Source organism: Pristiophorus japonicus, chromosome 1 (genome assembly GCF_044704955.1).
Source record: "Pristiophorus japonicus isolate sPriJap1 chromosome 1, sPriJap1.hap1, whole genome shotgun sequence".
Classification (NCBI taxonomy): domain Eukaryota; kingdom Metazoa; phylum Chordata; class Chondrichthyes; family Pristiophoridae; genus Pristiophorus; species Pristiophorus japonicus.
In genome coordinates, this window is record NC_091977.1 from 510,014,740 (window position 1) to 510,038,519 (window position 23,780).

The window sequence follows — 23,780 nt, forward strand, 5'->3', positions numbered from 1 at the left end:
GCCAGAGGCAAATTCTTTAATTACTTAATCTGTGGTGAAGTTTACTGTGAGTGAGTGCATCTGATCTACTTCAAGTCTGCTCACAGAACAGCTCATGGTGGTGTCATGTTTCAAATTTATTTCAAGATGAATGCTCTTTGTTTTTAGTTAATATTGTCATGAGATCTTTTACATCCACCTGAGAGGGCAGACTGGGCCTTGACAACTAATCTGAAAGACGACACCTCCCTCAGTACTCCACTGAAGTGTTTGCCTGGATTCTGTGCTCAAGTCTCACATGATTTGTCTCACAAATTTGTGTCTCTAATTTTCACATGAAGTTATCATCTGGTGAGTTCTGTCCAGTTTTCTCTCATCTCTTTCTCCAGTACACCATTAACAAGCAATGTATCACGTAAATTAAAAGATAAAACTAATAAAACGAAAAACCAAACAATTATGCCGTGAGACACTGAGACATTCAAGAGGTTTCTTCATTACTTTGACAGAGGTCATAGCCCACTTTTTTTTGTAGAATTACATAGCATTCACACCATGAATCTCTGGATTTCTGGGAGCGAAGAAGCAACCGATGCACCCCCGCTCCGGATTTCCGGGAGCGACGAAGAGACAGATGCACCCCAGCTCCAGAACGCTGTGAGCGACGACACCATAGGGGATGCACACAAGGAACAACCAACACCAGGCGAGGGCAGCCCAGTTAACATGGAGGACCCCCCGTCCACACTGCTGGCATCCCCTAATCGAAGCATCCCCAAGGCAGAGGACAACCCATATCTCAGCTAAGGTGCAGTCGAAAAGTTTAAAGTTAACCTATGTATACGAGAACAGGCCACAGGGCCAAAGGACTGCGTGTTCGAAATGTAATGTTTGGATTGTAATCACCAATTCAAAAATGGGTTTAAAGATTGCATCCATTAATGACTACGCGATGTGTTTCCACCTTGGGGTACCTCGCCAAGGTCAAGGCAGACCTGCTATTCTTGCAGGAGTGGGGCCTGCACTTCAGCAGTTACCAACAGTGGTCGCAATGGTGGTCCCACGGACCATCCGTCTGCTCAGGAGGCAACGATTGCCGCTCCTCCGGCCTGGGCATTCTGCTGCGGGGAGGCCACTTCACCATCACTGAAGTTAAGGAGGTGGTGGGCGGCCGCCTCCTCGTAGCAGATGTTTTGTATATAAAATGTTCCTCTTAGGCTAATTAACGTGTATGCCTCGTCTCTCAGAAGCGAGCAGCTGGCCCTCCTCCAGCAGCTCCCACTACTGCTGGTGGCATCTGTCATGTATGTAACCTTCATGTAACTGTAATCTTCATGTAACAACACTACATACTGTATACACCTAAGAAATGCACACCTTGACCACAGGGGGTGAACTTGTGGGAGACACTCCTCACCTGGCCATCCAGGTATATAAAGGGAGGTCCCACGCAGGGTCATCACTTCTTGGTCCTGTGAATAAAGGTTCGGGTCACAGAGTGACCTTGTCTGCAGAATGTGCCTCGTGTGAATTTATAGTAGTGTGTAAGGACATTACATTTGGCGACGAGAAACAGGAATCAACGACTCATGAGAATGGCCACCGGTAGCACAGAGGAACGGTACTGTGTTGGTAAGGACTGGGACGATTTTGTCGAGAGGCTCCAGCAGAGCTTTGTCACGAAGGACTGGCTGGGAGATGTAGCGGCTGACAAGCAAAGGGCGCATCTACTAACCAGCTGTGGACCTAAGACGTACGCGGTGATGAAAGACCTGCTCGCACCCGAGAAGCCGGCGGACAAAATCTTTGAAGAACTCAGCAAACTGATCGGTGAGCACCTCAAACTGGCGAGCAGTATACACATGGCCCCACACCGATTCTATACACACCGACGTCGGGAAGGACAGAGCATACCGGACTTCGTTGCGGACCTTCAGCGCTTGGCCAGCCTCTGTAAGTTCACAGAGGCCTGCAGGGGGGAGATGTGAAGGGATTTCTTTATTGAGGGCATTGGTCATGCCGGGATTTTCAGAAAGCTAATTGAGACCAAGGACTTGACCTTGGAAGCGGCGGCGTTGATGGCTCAGACCTTCATGGTGGGGGAGGAGGAAACCAAGATAATATACGTGCGCAAGTCTGCTTCAATAATGGCGATGGATCAGGGAGTTAACATTATAAACGCGACTCAGAACCCCGCAGGCAGGCAAGGGCAATTCGACACCACCCAGGCAGCAACAGACTCGAGAGTGGGTTCTCAACAGGCAGGTTGAACGGGCAGTTACGACATCACAGTGGACAATGCGTCCCGGGATGGGGTCATCGATATCCACTAACAGAGTGCTCAGGAGTAATCAAAGAGACAATCAGAGAGGAATACCTGGTAACAGCCCTTTTGTTCACAACAATCTCAGCTCATGCTGGAGGTGCAGGGGCAGACATGCTACAAAAACCTGTAGGTTTCAACAATTTATCTGTGAAAATTGTAACTTCAGTGGACATTTAGCCAGAATTTGCAGGAAGCCGGCAGCGAGGCTAATTTACGAGGCAGATGAACCAGAAGAGGGGTCTGCAAGGCAGGTTGATGCTTGGGACAAAGCAATGGACGCTGAAGTTCAGCGGGTTCATGTGGCAAACATCCACAACTCATATACCAAAACGCCACCTATGATGATGAAAGTCCTATTAAACGGCATCCTGGTATGCATGGAGCTGGACACAGGGGCCAGCCAGTCACTTATGAGTGTCCAACAATTCGAGAAAGTATGGCCACTCAGAGCTAGCAGACCCAAACTAGAACACATTGACATGCAATTACGGACGTACACCAAAGAGATCATCCCAGTGCTAGGCAGTGCAATGTTGGTGGTCACACATAATGGATCAGAGAACCGGCTGCCATTCTGGATTGTCCCGGGAAATGGTCCCGCGCTTTTGTGGAGGAGCTGGCTAACCGAGATGAACTGGAAATGGGGGGATGTGCACGCCATTTCATCTGTGGAGCGAAGTTCATGCTCACAGATCCTACAGAAATTTGAGTCACTATTTCAACCTGGTGTCGGGACCTTCAAAGGTACCAAAGTAGTGATACGCATCACCCCAGACACCAGACCAGTGCACCACAAAGCCAGAGCTGTGCCGTATGTGATGTGGGAGAAAATTGAGAGTGAGTTGGACAGGTTGCTAAGAGAGGGCATAATTTTGCCTGTTGAATTCAGCGACTGGGCAAGCCCCATCGTCCCTGTCCTAAAAACGGATGGCTCGGTCAGGATCTTTGGCGACTACCAGGCCACTATCAACCGAGTGTCACTACAAGACCAATACCCGCTTCCGAGAGCGGAGGATTTTTTTGCCACGCTGGCAGGCGGCAAGCTGTTCACCAAGCTGAACCTCACTTCAGCCAACATGACCCAGGAACTGGCCGAAGAATCCAAGCTACTGACCACTATCACCACGCACAAGGGGCTGTTTGTCTACAACAGGTGTCCGTTTGGCATTCGATCAGCAGCCGCTATCTTTCAAAGGAACATGGAAAGCCTGCTCAAATCCATCCCTGGAACAATCATATTTCAGGACAACATCCTTATCACGGGTCGAGACACCGAGGAACACTTCCACAAACTGGAGGAGGGGCTTCACAGACTGGACTGGGTAGGCCTGTGACTAAAGAAGTCCAAGTGTGTGTTTTTGGCCCCAGAGGTCGAGTTTTTGGGCAGGAGGGTTGCCGCAGACGGGATCCGGCCTACCGAATCCAAAATCCTATGGGATTGGGCGTGTGTTGCAGCAGAATAATGATGAGGGTCAACTCCAACCTGTGGCTTATGCCTTCAGGTCGCTCTCCCAAGCAGAACGGGGATATGGGATGGTTGAAAAGGAAGCACTCGCCTGTGTCTATGGGGTGAAAAAGATGCACCAGTACCTTTTTGGCAGAAGGTTCGAGTTAGAAATGGACCACAAGCCGTTAACATCCCTGTTGTCAGGCAGCTAAGCTGTCAATGCCAATGCGTCAGCTCGCATACAACGATGGGCTGTCACGCTGGCTGCGTATGACTACACCATACGGCACTGGCCAGGCACCGAAAATTGCACTAACGCGCTCAGCAGGCTTCCACTGGCCACCACTGAGGGGGCAGCGGAGCAAAGCGCTGAGATGGTCATGGCCGTTGATGCCCTTTGACAGCGCAGGCTCCCCTATCACAGCCCGCCAGATAAAAATCTGGACCAACAGAGATCCCCTCCTATCCTTGATTAAGAAATGTGTCCTGACTGGGGATTGGGCGCCCGCACACGGAGCATGCCCTGAGGAGGTCAGACCGTTTCACAGACGGATGGATAAGCTCTCCATCCAAGCCGACTGTCTACTATGGGGCAGCCGGGTAGTCATGCCCCAGAAGGGAAGGGAAGCATTCATCAGGGAACTCCACAGCGAGCACCCAGGCATCGGGCTAATGAAGGCCATTGCCCGGTCACATGTATGGTGGTCGGGAATTGACTCAGACCTGGAACACTGTATTCGCAGGTGCACGACGTGTGTCCAGCTAGGTAATGCCCCCAGGGAGGCCCCGCTCAGCCCGTGGCCCTGGCCCACCAGGCCATGGTCATATATTCACGTAGACTACGCGGGCCCGTTCATGGGAAAAATGTTCCTCATTGTTGTTGATGCGTACTCGAAATGGATCGAGTGCATCATATTGAATTCGTGCACAACATCCACCACTGTGGAGAGTCTGCGTGTGGTCTTTGCGACCCACGGCTTGCCGGACATCCTGGTTAGCGACAACGGCCCGTGTTTAACTAGCTATGAATTCCGGGAGTTCATGTCGGGTAATGGCATCAAGCATGTCAGGACGGCACCATTCAAGTCGGCTTCCAATGGCCAGGCGGAATGTGCGGTCCAAATCATAAAACAGGGCATGCTCCGGATTCAAGGACCCTCCCTTCAATGCCGCCTATCGCGCCTCCTGCTGGCCTATAGGTCCCGACCGCATTCGCTCACGGGAGTCCTGCCCGCGGAATTACTCATGAAACGTACACTTAAAACTCGGCTGTCCCTCATTCATCCAGTCCTGTCAGACATTGTTGAGGGCAAGCGCCAGTCCCAAAATGAGTGCCATGACCATAACTCAAAGGGGAGATGTATAGAAATCGATGCCCCTGTATTTGTTCTTAATCATGCTTTGGGGCCCAAATGGCTTGAGGGTACTGTAATTGGCAAAGAGGGGAATAGGGTCATAGTGGTCAGACTTAACAATGGACAGATATGCCGCAAGCATCTGGACCAAGTAAAGAAAAGGTTCAGCATGGACACTGAGGAACCTGAGGAAGATCATGAGATGTTGCCCATACCACCGCCAGTGAACGAGCAACAAGAACATTCAGCGGCATGCGGCCAGCCCGGACAAGCCGGAATCACCACAGGTGACAGAGACGCATGCCAAGGCTCAACAACCAGAGGCCCAACTGCGGCGCTCCACGAGACATTGGGGGGAGGTGATGTCATGTATGTAACCTTCATGTAACAACACTGCATACTGTATACACCTAAGAAATGCACACCTTGACCACAGGGGGTGAACTTGTGGGGGACACTCCTCACCTGGTCATCCAGGTATATAAAGGGAGGTCCCATGCCGGTCATCACTTCTTGGTCCCGTGGATAAAGGTTTGGGTTATAGAGTGACCTTGTCTGCAGAATGTGCCTCATGTGAATTTATAGTCGTGTGTAAGGACATTACAACATCCAGACCAGTCGTTCTGGGCGGTGATTTCAACTGCATCATCGATGCAGCTGGACGATCCAGCAGAGCTGACAGCAAACTGGACACCACATCCAAACTCCTGATGGACGTGGTAAAAGATGCCAAGCTGTGCGACGTCTTCAGCAACCCTGCAGATGGAGCACTGCGCAGGTACACCTGGTCGAGACCAGACGGGTCCGTCCATTCCAGAATAGACTTCCTGTTTGTGTCCCACACGCTCAAGGTCAGATCCACCGACGTCACGCCGGTGTTCTTCTCTGACCACTGCCTCCTACTGGCCGACTACCTCCCATAGGAAGACCAGAAAGTTGGCAGGGGGATATGGAAGCTCAACGTGAAACTGTTGACCCCAGAAAACGTTGAGAAACTCAAGAGGGATTACAAAGGTTGGAGAACCATAAAACCCCTCTGCGGTTCCCCGATGCACTGGTGGGAAACAATCAAGACAAACATCAAGAGGTCCTTCATCCTCATAGGTGTTCAGGAGGCGAGAGGGAGACAGAGGGAATTGTCCCAACTCCAGAAGAGTATGCAAAACCTGTCCCTGCTGCAGTCGATGGGGATCGATGTCGCGGAGGAACTCCAAGAGGTGAAGGGCCAGCAAGCCTCGCTCTTTGCCTCAGAGTCCTCCAAAATCATCTTCCGCTCCAGAGTCCGCTCCGTCGAGCTGGATGAGACGTGTTCGCGTTTCTTCTTCCAAAAGGTACACGGGGAGCTCTGTGATCACCAGCCTAAAGGAAGAAGATGTTTCTATGACGTCTTCGCAGTCTGACATGCTGAGGATCAGCAAATCCTTCTATACCGGGCTGTACGACGTCAAGCCGACAGACCACGCGGCCTCCCAGTCTTTTCTGTTGTCTATCTCAGAGGTCTTAGACGACAGCGAGTGGGAGAGTCAGGACCACCCGCTAACTCGGGACGAGCTGACAAAGGCTGTCCGATCCCTCGCGACGAGTAAAACTCCCGGAAGCGACAGCTTACCGGTCGAGTTATATTAGGCTCTGTGGGACTGGATGGGCCCAGACCTGCTGGAAGTGTACGGGGGTATGCTTCTGGCCGGCAGCATGTCAGAATCAATGAGGAAAGGCATCATCACCCTCATCTACAAGCAGAAGGGGGAGAGGGAGGAAATCAAAAACTGGCGACCCATCTCACTGCTCAATGTGGACTACAAGATCCTGTCGAAGGTCATCGCAAACAGGGTCAAGTCTGCTCTGGAGCTGGTGATCCACCCGGACCAGACCTGCGCTGTCCCCGGCAGGAAGATCTCTGATAGCCTCACGCTACTCAGGGATACGATCACCTACGTGCAGGACAGGAGAGTGGACACCTGTTTAATCAGCTTGGGCCAGGAGAAAGCCTTTGACAGGATATCGCACACGTACCTGATGGACGTCTCTCCAAGATGGGGTTTGGGGAGGGTATCCGCAATTGGATCCAACTGCTCTACACAGACATCAGTAGCACAGTTCTAATCAATGGGTGGGAAACTGAAAGCTTTCCGATCAGTTCTGGAGTCAGGCAAGGCTGTCCCCTCTCCTCTGTCTTGTTTGTGTGCTGTATCGAGCCCTTTGCCGAGTCCATCAGGAAGGATGCGAGCATTAGAGGGGCGATGATCCCAGGCAGCGGAGGCGCTCAGGTCAAGACCTCCCTGTACATGGACGACATCGCCGTCTTTTGCTCGGATCCACAGTTGGTCCCCAGATTGCTCACAATCTGCGACCAGTTTGAACTGGCCTCGGGAGCGAAGGTCAATCGCAGCAAAAGCAAGGCCATGTTCTTTGGCAACTGGGCCGACTGATCCTTTATTCCCTTCACCGTTCAGCCAAATTACCTGAAGGTGTTGGGAATATGGTTCTGAGCGGATGGGGCGTGCACCAAAAACAGGGAAGAGCGTATCGCCAAAGTGAAACAAAAACTGGGATGGTGGAAGCTGCGCTCACTTTCCATTGCAGGAAAGAACCTGGTCATCAGGAGTGAGGTGCTCTCGGTGTTGTTGTACGTGGTGCAGGTCTGGCCCATACCCCACTCCTGTGCTGCAGCAGTCACTGGGCCATCTTCCACTTTGTCTGGAGGTCCAAAATGGACCGTGTCCGCAGAGACACGATGTACAAATCTCTGGACAGTGGAGGAAAGGATGTTCCGAACGTGGCCCTCATCCTGATGGCCATCTTTGTGTGTGGCTGCATCAAGCTGTGTACTGACCCCAGGTACGCAAACACCAAGTGTCACTACGTGCTGAGGTTCTACCTGTCCCCGGTGTTGCGAAGGATGGGTCTGGCCACGCTGCCGCGAAACGCCCCCACCAACTGCACCATGCCTGTCCACCTGTCCTTTGTGGAAAAGTTTTTCAGAAAAAACCCCTTTGACCACAAGGCCATAAAGCAGTGGTCGGCACATAAGGTTCTGTACGCCCTGCGAAAGAAGGAGAGGGTGGACCCTGTCGGGTGATTCCCCGAGCAGACTGTCGAACTCGTCTGTCAGAACGTCTCATCGCCAGAACTTTCACACAAGCACCAAAACGTAGCTTGGTTGGCGGTGAGGAGGGCCCTATCCGTCAGGTCCTTCATGCACAGCCGGGGTTTCAGAGACACGGTACTCTGCCCCCAAGTTGGCTGTGGTGCGGACGAGACTGTCATCCATCTCCTTCGGGATTGCCCCTTTGCAAGGCAGATCTGGAAGGAGATGCAGTGGTTGCTGTCGAGGTTCATCCCAAGCAGCTCCGTAACACAGGACTCTGTGCTTTACGGACTGTTCCCAGGGACACATACCGGACAAACATCGTCTGCTGCTGGAGGGCCATCAACTCGGTGAAAGACGCACTTTGGTATTGTCGAAACTTGCTGGTCTTCCAGAGCAAGGAGATGTCCACGTCTGCGTGTTGCAGACTGGCGCAATCCAAGATCCAGGAGTACGTGCTGAGGGACGCACTAAAAATTGGTGCAGTCGCCGCAAAGGCACGATGGGGAAGAGCCACAGTTTAAAGCCCTTCCACCACGGTAAACCCAGGGGATGGAATCAGTATAAAACTCCCCTCGGGTTGTACTTGAAAACTTTGTGTATACATAGAGCACCATGATCTGAAAAAACCTATGTAGTGCCATGTATAATGCAAGTTCTGTTTAGTAATGTATGTTGCAAAGAAATATAACTGTACCCTCACCCATTCCGTGTACCGTATAGCGCCACATGTAACGTAATTTGATGACTATCACAATGTATCCTGGATTGTACTGAAATGTACCTCGAAATGTAAAGCAAGCAAATGTATTGAACGGAACTGCCGTCAGCATCCAAATGTATTGTATGGAATTGCTGACCGCATCCAAATGTACTGAACTGCTTGCCAATGTATTGTGCAAATTTTTATTTGAATAAAGTATATTTTGAAATTTTAAAAAATCCCTCTTTCAGAATAGCAGAGAAAGGAATTTAATTTTGGTGCATTTGCTATGTTAGCTTTGGCTCAGTGGACAGCACTCTCTCCTACGAATTAGAAGGTTGTGGGTTTAAATCCCACTCCAGAATCTGAGAGCATAAAAAGTCTAAACTGACATTGCAATGCTGAGGGAGCGCTGCACAGTCAGAGGTGCCATCTTTTGGATGAGACGTTAAACCAAGGCCTTGTCTGCTCTCCCAAGTGAACATAAAAGATCCCATGGCACGAGTTCAAAGAAGAGCAGGGGAGTTATCTCGGTGTCCTGGCCAATATTTATCCCTCAATCAAAAAAAATGATTATCTGATCATTATCAAATCGCTGTTTGTGGGAGCTTTGTCTGCCGTGTTTCCTACATTACATCAGTGACTACTCTACAAAAGTACTTAACTGGTTGTAAAGCGCTTTGAGTCGTCCGGTGGTCGTGAAAGGCGCTATATAAATCCAAGTCTTTCTTGGTAATCATTCATTTCTCATGATATATTTCAAGGCTGATATCACCAGATGTCTCGGTGGTCATCAACCTGAAATATTGGGGTAATTTTAACCCCCAACAACGGGTGAGTTTGGGTCAGGTGAGAAGTAAAAATTTTAAAACTTTGAAACCAAACTGGAGTACTGCGAACAGTATTGGTCTCCTTATTTAAGGAGGGATATACTTACATTGGAGGCAGTTCAGACAAGGTTCACAAGGTTGATTCCTGAGATGAAGGGGTTGTCACATAAAGAAGGGTTGAGCAGGTTGGGCCTATACTCACTGGAGTATAGAAGACTGAGAGGTGATCTTATTGAAATGTATAAGATTCTGAGGAAGTTTGACAGGGTAGATGCAGAGAGGATGTTCCCCCTCATGGGGGAATCTAGAACTAGAGGGCATAGTTTCAGAATAAGGGGTCACCCATTTAAAACAGAAATTAGGAGGAATTTCTTCTCTCAAAGGGATGTGAATCTTTGGAATTCTCTACCCCGGAGAGCGGTGGAGGCTGGGTCATTGAATATATTTAAGTTGGAAATAGACAGATTTTTGAAAGATAAGGAAGTCAAGGTTTATGGGGAGAGGGCAGGGAAGTGGAGTTGAAGCCGGGATTGAATCAGCCATGATCTTATTGAATGGCGGAGCAGGCTCGAGGGGCGAGATGGCCGACTCCTGCTCCTATTTCTTATGTTCTTATGTTCTTGTGTTCTTATGTTCTTATTAAGGCTGCAACCCGCCCCGAATCCGCCCAATTCTGGTATTAATGGAGATGAAATGGTGGCGGGCGACTAATCTGCTCTCAGAAGGCAAGTCGGTCGGTAAAAGCTGTTGAGAAGGCTGCGTGCCTTCATTTTAACAAGATGTTAATTTTTAACTCATGTCAGCCAGGGTTTCCCAGGCCTCGAGAAACCCGAGTAAAAGGAGACGAGAAGGGCTGGATCCAATTAAAAACTGCACAGCATTCGGGAAACCCATACTTCCGGGTTTCCCATTCTATTGTAAGGGGAATAGATAGACGTTTCTGTGGCCACAATCGAGACTCCAGGATGGTATGTTGCCTCCCTGGTGCAAGGATATCTCAGAGCGGCTGCAGGACATTTTGGAGGGGGAGGATGAACAGCCAGTTGTCGTGGTACATATAGGTACCAACGATATAGGTAAAAAACAGGATGAGGTCCTACAAGCTGAATTTAAGGAGCTAGGAGTTAAATTAAAAAGTAGGACCTCAAAGGTAGTAATCTCAGGATTGCTACCAGTGCCATGTGCTAGTCAGAGTAGGAATCACAGGATAGCTAAGATGAATATGTGGCTTGAGGAATGGTGCAAAAGGGAGGGATTCAAATTCCAGGGATATTGGAGCCGGTTCTGGGAGAGCTGGGACCAGTACAAACTGGATGGTCTGCACCTGGGCAGGACCAGAACCAATGTCCAAGGGGGAGTGTTTGCTAGTGCTGTTGGGGAGGGGTTAAACTAATATGGCAGGGGGATGGGAACCTATGCAGGGAGACAGAGGGAAGTAGAATGGGGGCAGAAGCAAAAGATAGAAAAAAAAGAAGAAAAGTAAAAGTGGAGGGCAGAGAAACTCAAGGCAAAAATCAAAACAGGCCACATTAGAGCAAAATTCTAAAGAGGCAAAGTGTGTTAAAAAGACAAGCCTGAAAGCTCTGTGTCTCAATGCAAGGAGTATTTGTAATAAGGTGGACGAATTAATTGCGCAGGCAGCTATCAACGAATATGATATAATTGGCATTACGCAGACATGGCTCCAGGGTGACCAAGGCTGTGAACTCAACATCCAGTGGTATTCAACATTCAGGAAGGATAGACAGAAAGGAAAAGGAGGCGGGGTGGCATTGCTGGTTAAAGAGGAAATTAATGCAATAGTAAGGAAGAACATGAGCTTGGATGATGTAGAATCTGTATGGGTAGAGCTGCGGAATACCAAAGGGCAGAAGACGCTGGTGGGAGTTGTGTACAGACCACCAAATAGTAGTAGTGAGGTTGGGGATAGCATCAAACAAGAAATTAGGGATGCATGCAATAAGGGTACAGCAGCTATCATGGGTAACTTTAATCCACATATAACCAAACTGGTAGCAATACAGTGGAGGAGGATTTCCTGGAGTGTATTAGGGATGGTTTTCTCGACCAATCTGTCGAGGAACCAACTAGAGGGCTGGCCATCCTAGACTGGGTGATATGTAATGAGAAAGGACTAATTAGCAATCTTGTTGTGCGAGGCCCCTTGGGGAAGAGTGACCATAATATGGTAGAATTATTTATTAAGATGGAGAGTGACACAGTTAATTCAGAAACTATGGTCCTGAACTTAGGGGAAGGTAACTTCGATGGTATGAGACGTGAAATGGCTAGAATAAACTGGCGAATGATACTTAAAGGGTTGACAGTGGATAGGCAATGGCAAACATTTAAAGATGACATGGATGAATTTCAACAATTCTACATCCCTTTCTGGAGTAAAAATAAAATGGGGAAGGTGGCTCAACCGTGGCTAACAAGGGAAATTAAGGAAAGTATAAATCCAAGGAAAAGGCATATAAATTGGCCAGAAAAAGCAGCAAACCTGAGGACTGGGAGAAATTTAGAATTCAGCAGAGGAGGACAAAGGGTTTAATTAGGAAGAGGAAAATAGAGTATGAGTGGAAGCTTGCTGGGAACATAAAAACTGAATGCAAAAGCTTCTTTCGATATGTAAAGAGAAAAAGATTAGTGAAGACAAACCTAGGTCCCTTGCAGTCAGAATCAGGTGAAGTTATAATGGGGAACAAAGAAATGGCAGACCAATTGAACAAATACTTTGGTTCTGTCTTCACGAAGGAATACACAAATAACCTTCCAGAAATACCAAGGGACCGAGGGTCTAGTGAAAAGGAGGAACTGAAGGATATCTTTATTAGTCAGGAAATTGTGTTAGGGAAATTGATGGGATTGAAGGCTGATAAATCCCCAGGGCCTGATAGTCTGCATCCCAGAGTACTTACGGAAGTAGCCATACAAATAGTGGATGCATTGGTGATCATTTTCCAGCACTATCGACTCTGGGTCAGTTCCTATGGACTGGAGGCTAGCTAATGTTACACCACTTTTTAAGAAAGGAGGGAGAGAGAAAATTGGGAGTTATAGACCGGTTAGCCTGACATCAGTAGTGGGGAAAATGTTGGAATCAATTCTTAAAGATGAAATAGCAGCACATTTGGAAAGCAGTGACAGGATTGGTCCAAATCAGCATGGATTTATGAAAGAGAAATCATGCTTGACAAATCTTCTGGAGTTTTTTGAGGATGTAACCAGTAGAGTGGACAGGGGAGAACCAGTGGATGTGGTGTATTTGGACTTTCAAAAGGCTTTTGACAAGGTCCCACCCAAGAGATTGGTGTGCAAAATTAAAGCACATAGTATTGGGGGTAATGTACTGACTTGGATAGAGCACTGGTTGGCGGACAGGAAGCAGAGAGTCAGGATAAACGGGTCCTGGGTGTTAAAAAAACAAGCCTGAAGGCTTTGTGTCTTAATGCAAGGAGAATCCGTAACAAGGTGGATGAATTAACTGTGCAAATAGATGTTAACAGATATGATGTGATTGGGGTTACAGAGACGTGGCTCCAGGATGATCAGGGCTGGGAACTCAACATCCAAGGGTATTCAACATTCAGGAAGGATAGAATAAAAGGAAAAGGAGGTGGGGTAGCATTGCTGGTTAAAGAGGAGAGTAATGCAATAGTTAGGAAGGACATTAGCTTGGATGATGTGGAATCTATATGGGTAGAACTGCAGAACACCAAAGGGCAAAAAACATTAGTGGGAGTTGTATACAGACCTCCAAACAGTAGTAGTGATGTTGGGGAGGGCATCAACAGGAAATTATGGGTGCATGCAATAAAGGTGCAGCAGTTATCGTGGGTGACTTTAATATGCACATAGATTGGGCTAACCAAACTGGAAGCAATACGGTGGGGGAGGATTTCCTGGAGTGCATAAGGGATAGTTTTCGAGACCAATATGTCGAGGAACCAACTAGAGGGGAGGCCATCTTAGACAGGGTGTTGTGTAATGAGAGAGGATTAATTAGCAATCTCGTTGTGTGAGACCCCTTGGGGAAGAGTGACCATAATATGGTGGAATTCTACATTAGGATGGAGAATGAAACAGTTAATTCAGAGACCATGGTGCAGAATTTAAAGAAGGGTAACTTTGAAGGTATGAGGCGTGAATTGGCTGGGATAGATTGGCAAACGATACTTAAGGGGTTGACAGTGGATGGGCAATGGCAGACATTTAGAGACTGCATGGATGAACTACAACAATTGTACATCCCTGTCTGGCGTAAAAAATAAAAAAGGGAAGGTGGCTCAACCGTGGCTATCAAGGGAAATCAGGGATAGTATTAAAGCCAAGGAAGTGGCATACAAATTGGCCAGAGATAGCAGTGAACCCGGGGACTGGGAGAAATTTAGAACTCAGCAGAGGAGAACAAAGGGTTTGATTAGGGCAGGGAAAATAGAGTACGAGAAGAAGCTTGCAGAGAACATTAAGACGAACTGCAAAAGTTTCTATAGATATGTAAAGAGAAAAAGGTTAGTAAAGACAAACGTAGGTCCCCTGCAGTCAGAATCAGGGGAAGTCATAACGGGGAACAAAGAAATGGCAGACCAATTGAACAAGTACTTTGGTTCGGTATTCATTAAGGAGGACACAAACAACCTTCCGGGTATAAAAGGGGTCAGAGGGTCTAGTAAGAAGGAGGAACTGAGGGAAATCCTTATTAGTCGGGAAATTGTGTTGGGGAAATTGATGGGATTGAAGGCCGATAAATCCCCAGGGCCTGATGGACTGCATCCCAGAGTACTTAAGGAGGTGGCCTTGGAAATAGCAGATGCATTGACGGTCATTTTCCAACATTCCATTGACTCTGGATCAGTTCCTATCGAGTGGAGGGTAGCCAATGTAACCCCACTTTTTAAAAAAGGAGGGAGAGAGAAAACAGGGAATTATAGACCGGTAAGCCTGACCTCAGTAGTGGGTAAAATGATGGAATCAATTATTAAGGATGTCATAGCAGCGCATTTGGAAAATGGTGACATGATAGGTCCAAGTCAGCATGGATTTGTGAAAGGGAAATCATGCTTGACAAATCTTCTGGAATTTTTTGAGGATGTTTCCAGTAAAGTGGACAAAGGAGAACCAGTTGATGTGGTATATTTGGACTTTCAGAGGACTTTCGACAAGGTCCCACACAGGAGATTAATGTGCAAAGTTAAAGCACATGGGATTGGGGGTAGTGTGCTGACATGGATTGAGAACTGGTTGTCAGACAGGAAGCAAAGAGTAGGAGTAAATGAGGACTTTTCAGAATGGCAGGCAGTGACTAGTGGGGTACCGCATTAATGATTTAGACGAGGGGATTAAATGTAGTATCTCCAAATTTGCAGATGCCACTAAGTTGGGTGGCAGTGTGAGCTGCTAGGAGGATGCTATGAGTCTGCAGAGTGACTTGGATAGGTTAGGTGAGTGGTCAAATGCATGGCAGATGAAGTATAATGTGGATAAATGTGAGGTTATCCATTTTGGTGGTAAAAACAGAGAGACAGACTATTATCTGAATGGTGACAGATTAGGAAAAGGGGAGGTGCAACGAGACCTGGGTGTCATGGTACATTAGTCATTGAAGGTTGGCATGCAGGAACAGCAGGCGGTTAAGAAAGCAAATGGCATGTTGGCCTTCATAGCGAGGGGATTTGAGTACAGGGGCAGGGAGGTGTTACTACAGTTGTACAGGGCCTTGGTGAGGCCACACCTGGAGTATTGTGCACAGTTTTTGTCTCCTAACTTGAGGAAGGACATTCTTGCTATTGAGGGAGTGCAGCGAAGGTTCACCAGACTGATTCCCGGGATGGCGGGACTGACATATCAAGAAAGACTGGATCAACTGGGCTTGTATTCACTGGAGTTCAGAAGAATGAGAGGGGATCTCATAGAAACATTTAAAATTCTGATGGGTTTAGACAGGTTAGATGCAGGAAGAATGTTCACAATGTTGGGGAAGTCCAGAAACAGGGGTCACAGTCTGAGGATAAGGGGTAAGCCATTTAGGACCGAAACCTGAGGCCAATTCATTAAATATATTCAAAAAGGAGTTAGATGTAGTCCTTACTTCTAGGGGGATCAAGGGGTATGGCGAGAAAGCAGGAATGGGGTACTGAAGTTGCATGTTCAGCCATGAACTCATTGAATGGCGGTGCAGGCTCGAAGGGCCGAATGGCCGACTCCTGCATCTATTTTCTATGTTTCTATGTTTCTATATTTTGCACCATTGACATCAATCACATGTTCAACATGTCCAGCAACACAGAATACAAAGGCAAAGCAGAAGGGTGATCCCCAGACCCCATACATTACAATAAATTGCATACACCCAGATGGAGATATAACACAGCCATCACCTGTGGACATGCACCTTACTTTCCTTCCGCCCTCCCCTTCTTCTCCCCACCTCTACCTCTTGCCCTCCTCGCTCCATGGTGCCTGGCCGAGGAGCTCCTCAGACGGTGCCTCATTGGGGGTTGAAGACAGATGCAGTGGTTGCATGGGTACAGGAGCGGGTGATGCCGAGGGGGCAACATTCTCTGATGCAGAAGCAGGATCTTGGTCCTTGCTCTCTTCTGTCGTTTGCAGTGGTGGTGCAGGCCCTAGGTGTGGAGTGCAGCGCTCGTGGATCACTGTGAGGCCTGTGCCAGCAGTGTTCTTGGCTATTGCATCCAGGGCGTCCGCCATTCACAGAATGTACTCGGTCATGGTGGTCAGCTGTCGGGATATGCCCCCCAATGCTTCGAAGAGCTGGTCACCAATGGCTACAGTTCTCCTGGACAACTGTACCATGTCCCCGCTGTCATGTGGCGCTTGTGGAACAGACCTGCCGTGTCCACGAGACCTCCATGGGTTCGGCGCCATCCTGAGGACAAATGGGATGCTCTGTGGCGAGGTGCTTGGGGCCAGTACCTCCAGAATGGAGGCGGGAATGACCGGAGGACCACTAGTTGGCTTTGGGGTGGAATGGCTTCTGGAGCGTGGCGATGCAGGTTCCTCGAAGTCCGCGCTCTCATCCGTGAAGAACAGACCCAGCGGATTGATGAGCGGGAATCGGAGCTCCTCAGCACCAGATGTAGGATCGTCCGGAGAGTCGGGCCCCACGCCCCCACCTTTTGGCCTCTGTGGTCTTGCCTTGGGACGTGCTGCTGGCTGAGCTGCAAAACACAAATGAGGTTCTTAGAGGAGTAGCGGGTGCTAGGGTCACAAGATGAGTCCAGCGCTACACCCAACATATGCATGACAAAAGCACCACCGCTCTCAAAATCATCACAGACATCACATTTCATGACCATCAACACATTTGCATTGCAATGATTTTTATTAGGCCATCATTATTTCTATGACAATTTTAGAAATCATCTATCATATATGATTGTTTGGATAATTATATCCGAACAATCATATATTTGTTTGGATATGATTATATCCGAACAATCATATATGATAGATATATAGTGTAAACATATGGTGTAAACTTTACTCATGTGGCATCACTTCAGGGTCTGCAGATGCATCTGTGGCTGTCCGGGGGTGCTTCCCCACGAGTGCGAGCACCCGCTCCTCCATCTCTCTGATGTCGCTGGGGACTGGTGGCCCCCCACCCGTTTGCCTCTGTACGGACCCCATCATCGATAGCTTCTTCTGTAAAAGGTGACAGGACGACATGGCATGAGATCATTGCGTGATATCATTGCTCAGTACTGTCACAGACACTGATACAACACATAACCGACAGATGTAATCATGATTATTATGAAAATTATCATTCTTTACTTAAAGACGTGCACCGTGACCGCAGGCTTTGAGTAAAACATTCGCTGTAAAAGTGAAAGACCTCACATCTGCTGATAGTCACTCATGATTGTTACAAATCAAATTACAGTAAACTCTCATTTATCCGGATTGTTCGGGGATTCGGCAACTCCGGGTAAATGAATTTTCCGATAGGGCGAGTTTACATTTTAAAGTTAATATTTGAAGGTGATCGAACCACCCACAAAATATTTTATATCTCGTATCGTATAGATCTTGATCCGCTCTTTCCAATGAGCTATTCAGATTGAAAATCGATTCAAAACTTTTTGAAATATAAAACAAATAATTGACAAGTGCTAAATTTATGAGGTCAAATAAATAAAACAAAGATTTAGTTCATGTTATTTGAATGTGAATGTAATAAAATGAATGAAAATTGATTCATAATTTTTCAAAATTAAAAATAAATGTCTAATAAATGAAACAAAATATTTCATTCATGTTGCTTTATTATTTTATTCTGTTAAATTTGCTAATTCTGCCATTGCTTCTTCTTCAATTGCTGCTTCTGCCAATGTTTCTTCGTGTACAGACGCTCCTTTTTCTGCGTTGATATTTGAGATTGATTTTTAAAATAGCCAACTTATATCTGTTTGTTTAAATGAATTCATTGTCTTAATTAAAATGTTGTGGATGATATGAGTTTGTAGAACCACGTGAGAAGTAAATTGAGAATTCTCCTCAAAAAACAACGACATATTTCATTGATTCTTCAGCAGGTGTCCAAGTCTTTATTTGTTTTTCTTCAATTTCATTGTCTGAATCGCTCATCTCTTCGTCAGATTTGTCTTTATTGGTGACTGTGCCGATAAGTTCCTCGTCAGTATAAGTTTGTATTACATCTGTTTTGATGTCAACGTCTATCCCCTTAGCAATGTCATCTTCTGCTAAGGATTTAAGTGCATTTGTTTCATGTGCATTGCTGACAATCTCCATGATTTCTTTTATAGCCTGTTTTTTATTAGCCTTCAAATTCACCCGTCACATCCAGCTGGCGAATGCTGTGGCGATGCTTAAAACTTGTGAGCCAGCCTTCTGATTAAATGCACTCTTCAGTTAAATTCAATTTCATTTTGAAGTCCTTGGCCTTTGCTGTAATCATTGACCCTGAAATTGCCACATCTTCAGACCATTTCAAAGAAAACCATTCATAAAGCTAGTTTGTCAAGCTTCAGTTTTCGCAAATTTTTGCGGGACATTGCCTTTGCGGAAGATTTAGAAGCAGCGGTGAAACTTTCTAAATCTTTCTTTTGCTTCTTGATATCATAAATTGTTGATGGTCTAACTTCATATTCGCCCCATCAAAGTACGCACACTTTTGCCAGCTTCAGACTTCTTTGTAATTTCTAATTTCTGCTTAATGTTCAATACTTTTCATTTCCTAATGCTGCATTTGCTTTTAGTGCTGTCAGAAGGCATTTTAAATTGTTTGATTTCAGGGTGTTTTGAACAAGTACACTCGACAGACTGATGCATTGCAATGAACTGCTTTCAATGTGTGTGACTGTTGAAAAGTGAGCAAGAAGTCCACGCCTGCATCAATTTATGTGTAATTGAGCAACGTTTGCGATAGTTGAAGTGAGCGAGATATTCACGTGTGTGACAGTTAAGTTGCCGAATCTCACAATATTTTAAATTCTGTTACGGCGGGTTTTCCGTTACATTCGTATCCGGGTAAATGAGAGTTTACTGTATATAAATACATAAGTACATGTAAATAAATGTAATACTTACTCTTGCGGATCCCAAAAGGTCATTCCATCGTTTGCGACATTGGTTGCCCTCACGAACCTCGTTGGTCGCCGACGAGACCACCTCTGCTATCTAGGTTCATATCCTCTGGTAGACCTTTGGGGTGGGCTTCCCACACCCTCCCTGTGTCAAATCACCCCAGCGTAACTCGACCTCCTGCAGGAGGGAGGCATTTGCCTCGTCCGAGAACCTCCTGGCTCTTTTGCGCCCTCCAATGTGCTCCTCTCCCACCTCCCTGCTCTCTCCAGCGTCAGTCTCCACGGCGTGCTGTGATGTCTCCTCCTCGCTCTCCCTTATAGGCCAAATTCGGCAAATATGTGGCTAGTAACAGCTAATTTTTGTTTCCCTACTTGCTGTGAAGCTCTAAAGTCTCCCTCCTTCCTCCCAAAGCAGCCACACCACACCCAGATGCCTTCAGTCCCTCTGAGCTCCCTCTCTCTGTGCCTCCACTTCTGCTCATGTCATGATGACCCTTGACCTCCTGAATCATGGGAATCGTGCATTGCCCTGCCGTTGCTAAGGACGGCGACACTTTACGGCAGCAGGTCCAAAAAATGTAATGCTACCGCCCATTTCATATCGCTCGCGTTAACACCCATTTTAAAAAATGGAGACTAAGTGCTTTGAGAATGGGCGAGAAACTGGTGATCTGAAAACCCTTTTTTATTGCCCACAGAGGAAATAACGCCCATTTTTGGGCGATAAGCACAAAAGTGTAAAATCTAGCCCTTCACTTTAAATAAAATGTTAATTCTGTTCCAGCAATGGACCTTAGTTCGAATCTCAGAAGAGCAAACCACAATTGCAGTAGAGATGAACTATGGCAGGTGATGGCTCGGAGGGAGTTGCAAGAAGTGAAATTCTTCCTTTATTTAAAAAATAGGAAAATATCCATGTTTTGCCCATAATTAATGACCACCTAGTGAAATTGTGGAAACAGCGACTTTGAAACATCTGCTTTCTGAGATTGCAATTTTCCTAGCAGATCATTAATTAGAAATTCACCTGATTTTTTCATTAAAAGATGGATTTTTCTCTGAATGGCAAATTAAGGGCAGTTTTGTGTTGATGCGACCTAAACTCATTTCACAAAGGACAGAAGATGTTGATTTATTTTTAAAAGTTTCTCAGTAAAATATTATAGCTCTCTTTCACCATTGGTCCATCCACAGTTGTTGGAATAATCACCAAAGCAATATCAGCAGATGAAACATTCTGAAAAACCTGTTTAAATATTGACTTTTCTCACTTCACTTGAATACCAACTCAAAGCAATGTGCATGACTGTGTACCTGTGTCGCTGCCTCGGAAAATCACAACCTTGGAGTTCTGATCAATTAACTATGATTAACAATGTGTTGTCTGCAGCATACCTTCAAATAACTATTATCACCTAACTCATGATTAGTTAATTTATTCTCTTTTTTTCCTACTCCAGCAAGTTTGTAATTACTATCCTTTCCTCATCGATTAAATACTGCCATTATTGTACTTTACCTCATGAAGCACTGTAATTAATGCCATATTTTAACTGAAGACCTAGACAGTACACTGTGATTTCATGAATAAACTGTTCAGCTCTTCATTCCAAACTATTACAGTGAAAGAATTAGCTGAGGAAAGACGGACGGAGGCTTGAGAGGAGCATAAACGTCGGCATGGATTGGTTTCTGTGCTGTGTATCCGATGTAATCCTATTTAATTTACAATAATATCAAGGTAGAACTTGATGGCAATGGAAATATAAATCGGGAAAGGTATAAAACCAGGTGCGGACTCGATATCACCAGTTTCAGACTGTCGCACAACATCAAGATTTACCCCATCCTGTTTATTTGAAGTGAGGAAGAGAAAAGGGTTGAAATGCAGAACAGGTTAACCAGCATCTGAACAAGAAAGGTAGGTTGATGCTTTGGGTGGAGCTCTTAATCAGAAACACACTTGAATCATCAAACAACCTATAGACGAGAAGAAAAATTGTGAATGTTGTAAATCTGCGAGTGATGGAGCAGATTCTGATGGAAGAGCTCACCCACCACATTAACCTATCATTCTCTCTCAGATGCTGATGGTTCTCTGAGCACTTCCACCATTTTCAGTTCTGCTTATATTTGCAGAATTAACAGATTTTCTTTTTAATTTCACCCGGTTTATTTGCACGTTTCTAAAATCCAATTTTTCTTATTGATTTACAAGCACAAACCCGCCACAAGAACACCTTTTCCTGGGATAAGAGGAATTTCTAATAACAGCCACATTTCCTATTTCCTGGAACTACAGGTGTTGCTATGGATATAAACCAAATGTTTGTTGTCACTCAATTAAGGATGCAATCATTATAAGGTTCTTTATTTTCAGCTTTTAAATTACAATTTTAGGATTTTTACAGCTTTTTATTTGCAAAAGATAAAAGTTAAAAGTTAATATTCAGTTAAAAGTCAGCTGAAAAACTCAATAGGATAAATTTCCTGAGGACTTCTCATAATTCCCCTGCTGTAAACTGTTTGTGCCGAACATTCGCCAAAGTAATGGCGGTGGACTTGCATAACCGCTCAGTAAATTCATCCCTTTTCAATTCCCCAAAGAATTCAACAAACCTTTCGCAGAATTATCCACTGAGGGCTGTATTTTTACTCCATGTGTTGATTTTAGTGAAAATGTAGATTTGAGTAAAAAACAGGGATCAACCTTACACTGAAAAAGCAAAATGCTGCAGCTGCTGGAAATAAATCCAATTTTTAGGAAATAGGAACAGAAAATGCGGGAGACACTCTGAAGGTCAGGAAGCATCTCTCTCTTTTTCTCTCTCTCTCTCTCTCCATTAGCAGAATTAAGGACCCCAATATTGGAATTCAGAAGAAGAATGAGAGGTGATCTTATCGAAACGTATAAGATTATGAGGGGGCTTGACAAGGTGGATGCAGTGAGGATGTTTCCACTGATGAGGGAGACTAGAACTGGAGGGCATGATCTTAGAATAAGAGGCTGCCCATTTAAAACAGAGATGAAGAGAAATTTCTTCTCTCAGAGGGTTGTAAATCTGTGGAATTCATTGCCTCAGAGAGCTGTGGAAGCTGGGACATTGAATAAATTTAAGACAGAAATAGTCAGTTTCTTAAACGATAAGGGGTTATGGGAAACGGGCGGGGAAGTGGAGCTGAGTACATGATCAGATCAGCCATGATCTTATTGAATGGCGGAGCAGGCTTGAGGGGCCGCTTGGCCTACTCCTGTTCCTATTTCTTATGTTCTGATGTTTTTTATTGGGTGCATGTTAGGAGCGGGGAAGGGATGGGGTGGGGGGAGAAGTTATAGAAATATAGAAACATAGAAACATAGGTGCAGAGGTAGGCTATTCGGCCCTTCGAGCCTGCACTACCATTCAATAAGATCATGGCTGATCATCACCTTAGTACCCCTTTCCTGCTTTCTCTCCATACCTCTTGATCCTTTTAGCCGTAGAGGCCATATCTAACACCTTCTTGAATAAATCCAATGAACTGCATCAACAACTCTCTGTGGTAGAGAATTCCACAGGTTAGCAACTCTCTGAGTGAAGAAGTTTCTCCTCATCTCGGTCCTAAATGGCTTACCCCTTATCTTCAGACTATGTCCCCTGGTTCTGGACTTCCCCAACATCGGGAACATTCTTCCTGCATCTAAGCTGTCCAGTCCCATCAGTATTTTATATGTTTCTATGAGATCCCCTCTCATTCTTCTAAACTCCAGTGAATTCAGGCCCAGTCGATCCAGTCTCTCCTCATATGTCAGTCCTGCCATTCCGGGAATCAGTCTGATGAACCTTCGCACTCCCTCAATAAGAATGTCTTTTCTCAGATTAGGAGGCCAAAACTGACCACAATATTCCAGGTGAGGCCTCATTAAGGCCCTGTACAACTGCAGTAAGACCTCCCTGCTCCTATACTCAAGTCCCCTAGCTTTGAAGGCCAACATGCCATTTGCCTTCTTCACCGCCTGTTGTAACTGCATGCCAACCTTCAATGACTGATGTACCATGACACCCAGGTCTCGTTGCACCTCCCCTTTTCCTAATCTGCCTCCATTCAGATAATATTCTGCTCTCGTGTTTTTGCCACCAAAGTGGATAACCTCACATTTATCCACATTATACGAAATCTGCCATGCATTTGCCCACTCACCTAACCTGTCCAAGTCACCCTGCAGCCTCTTAGCATTCTCCTCACAGCTCACACCGCCACCCAGCTTAGTGTCATCTGCAAACTTGGAGATATTACACTTAAGTCCTTCATCTAAATCATTGCTGTATATTGTAAATAGCTGGGGTCCCAGCACTGAGCCCTGCGGCACCCCACTAGTCACTGCCTGCCATTCTGAAAAGGAGATAGAAACATAGAAACATAGAAAATAGGTGCAGGAGTAGGCCATTCAGCCGTTCGAGCCTGCACCGCCATTCACTGAGTTCATGGCTGAACATGC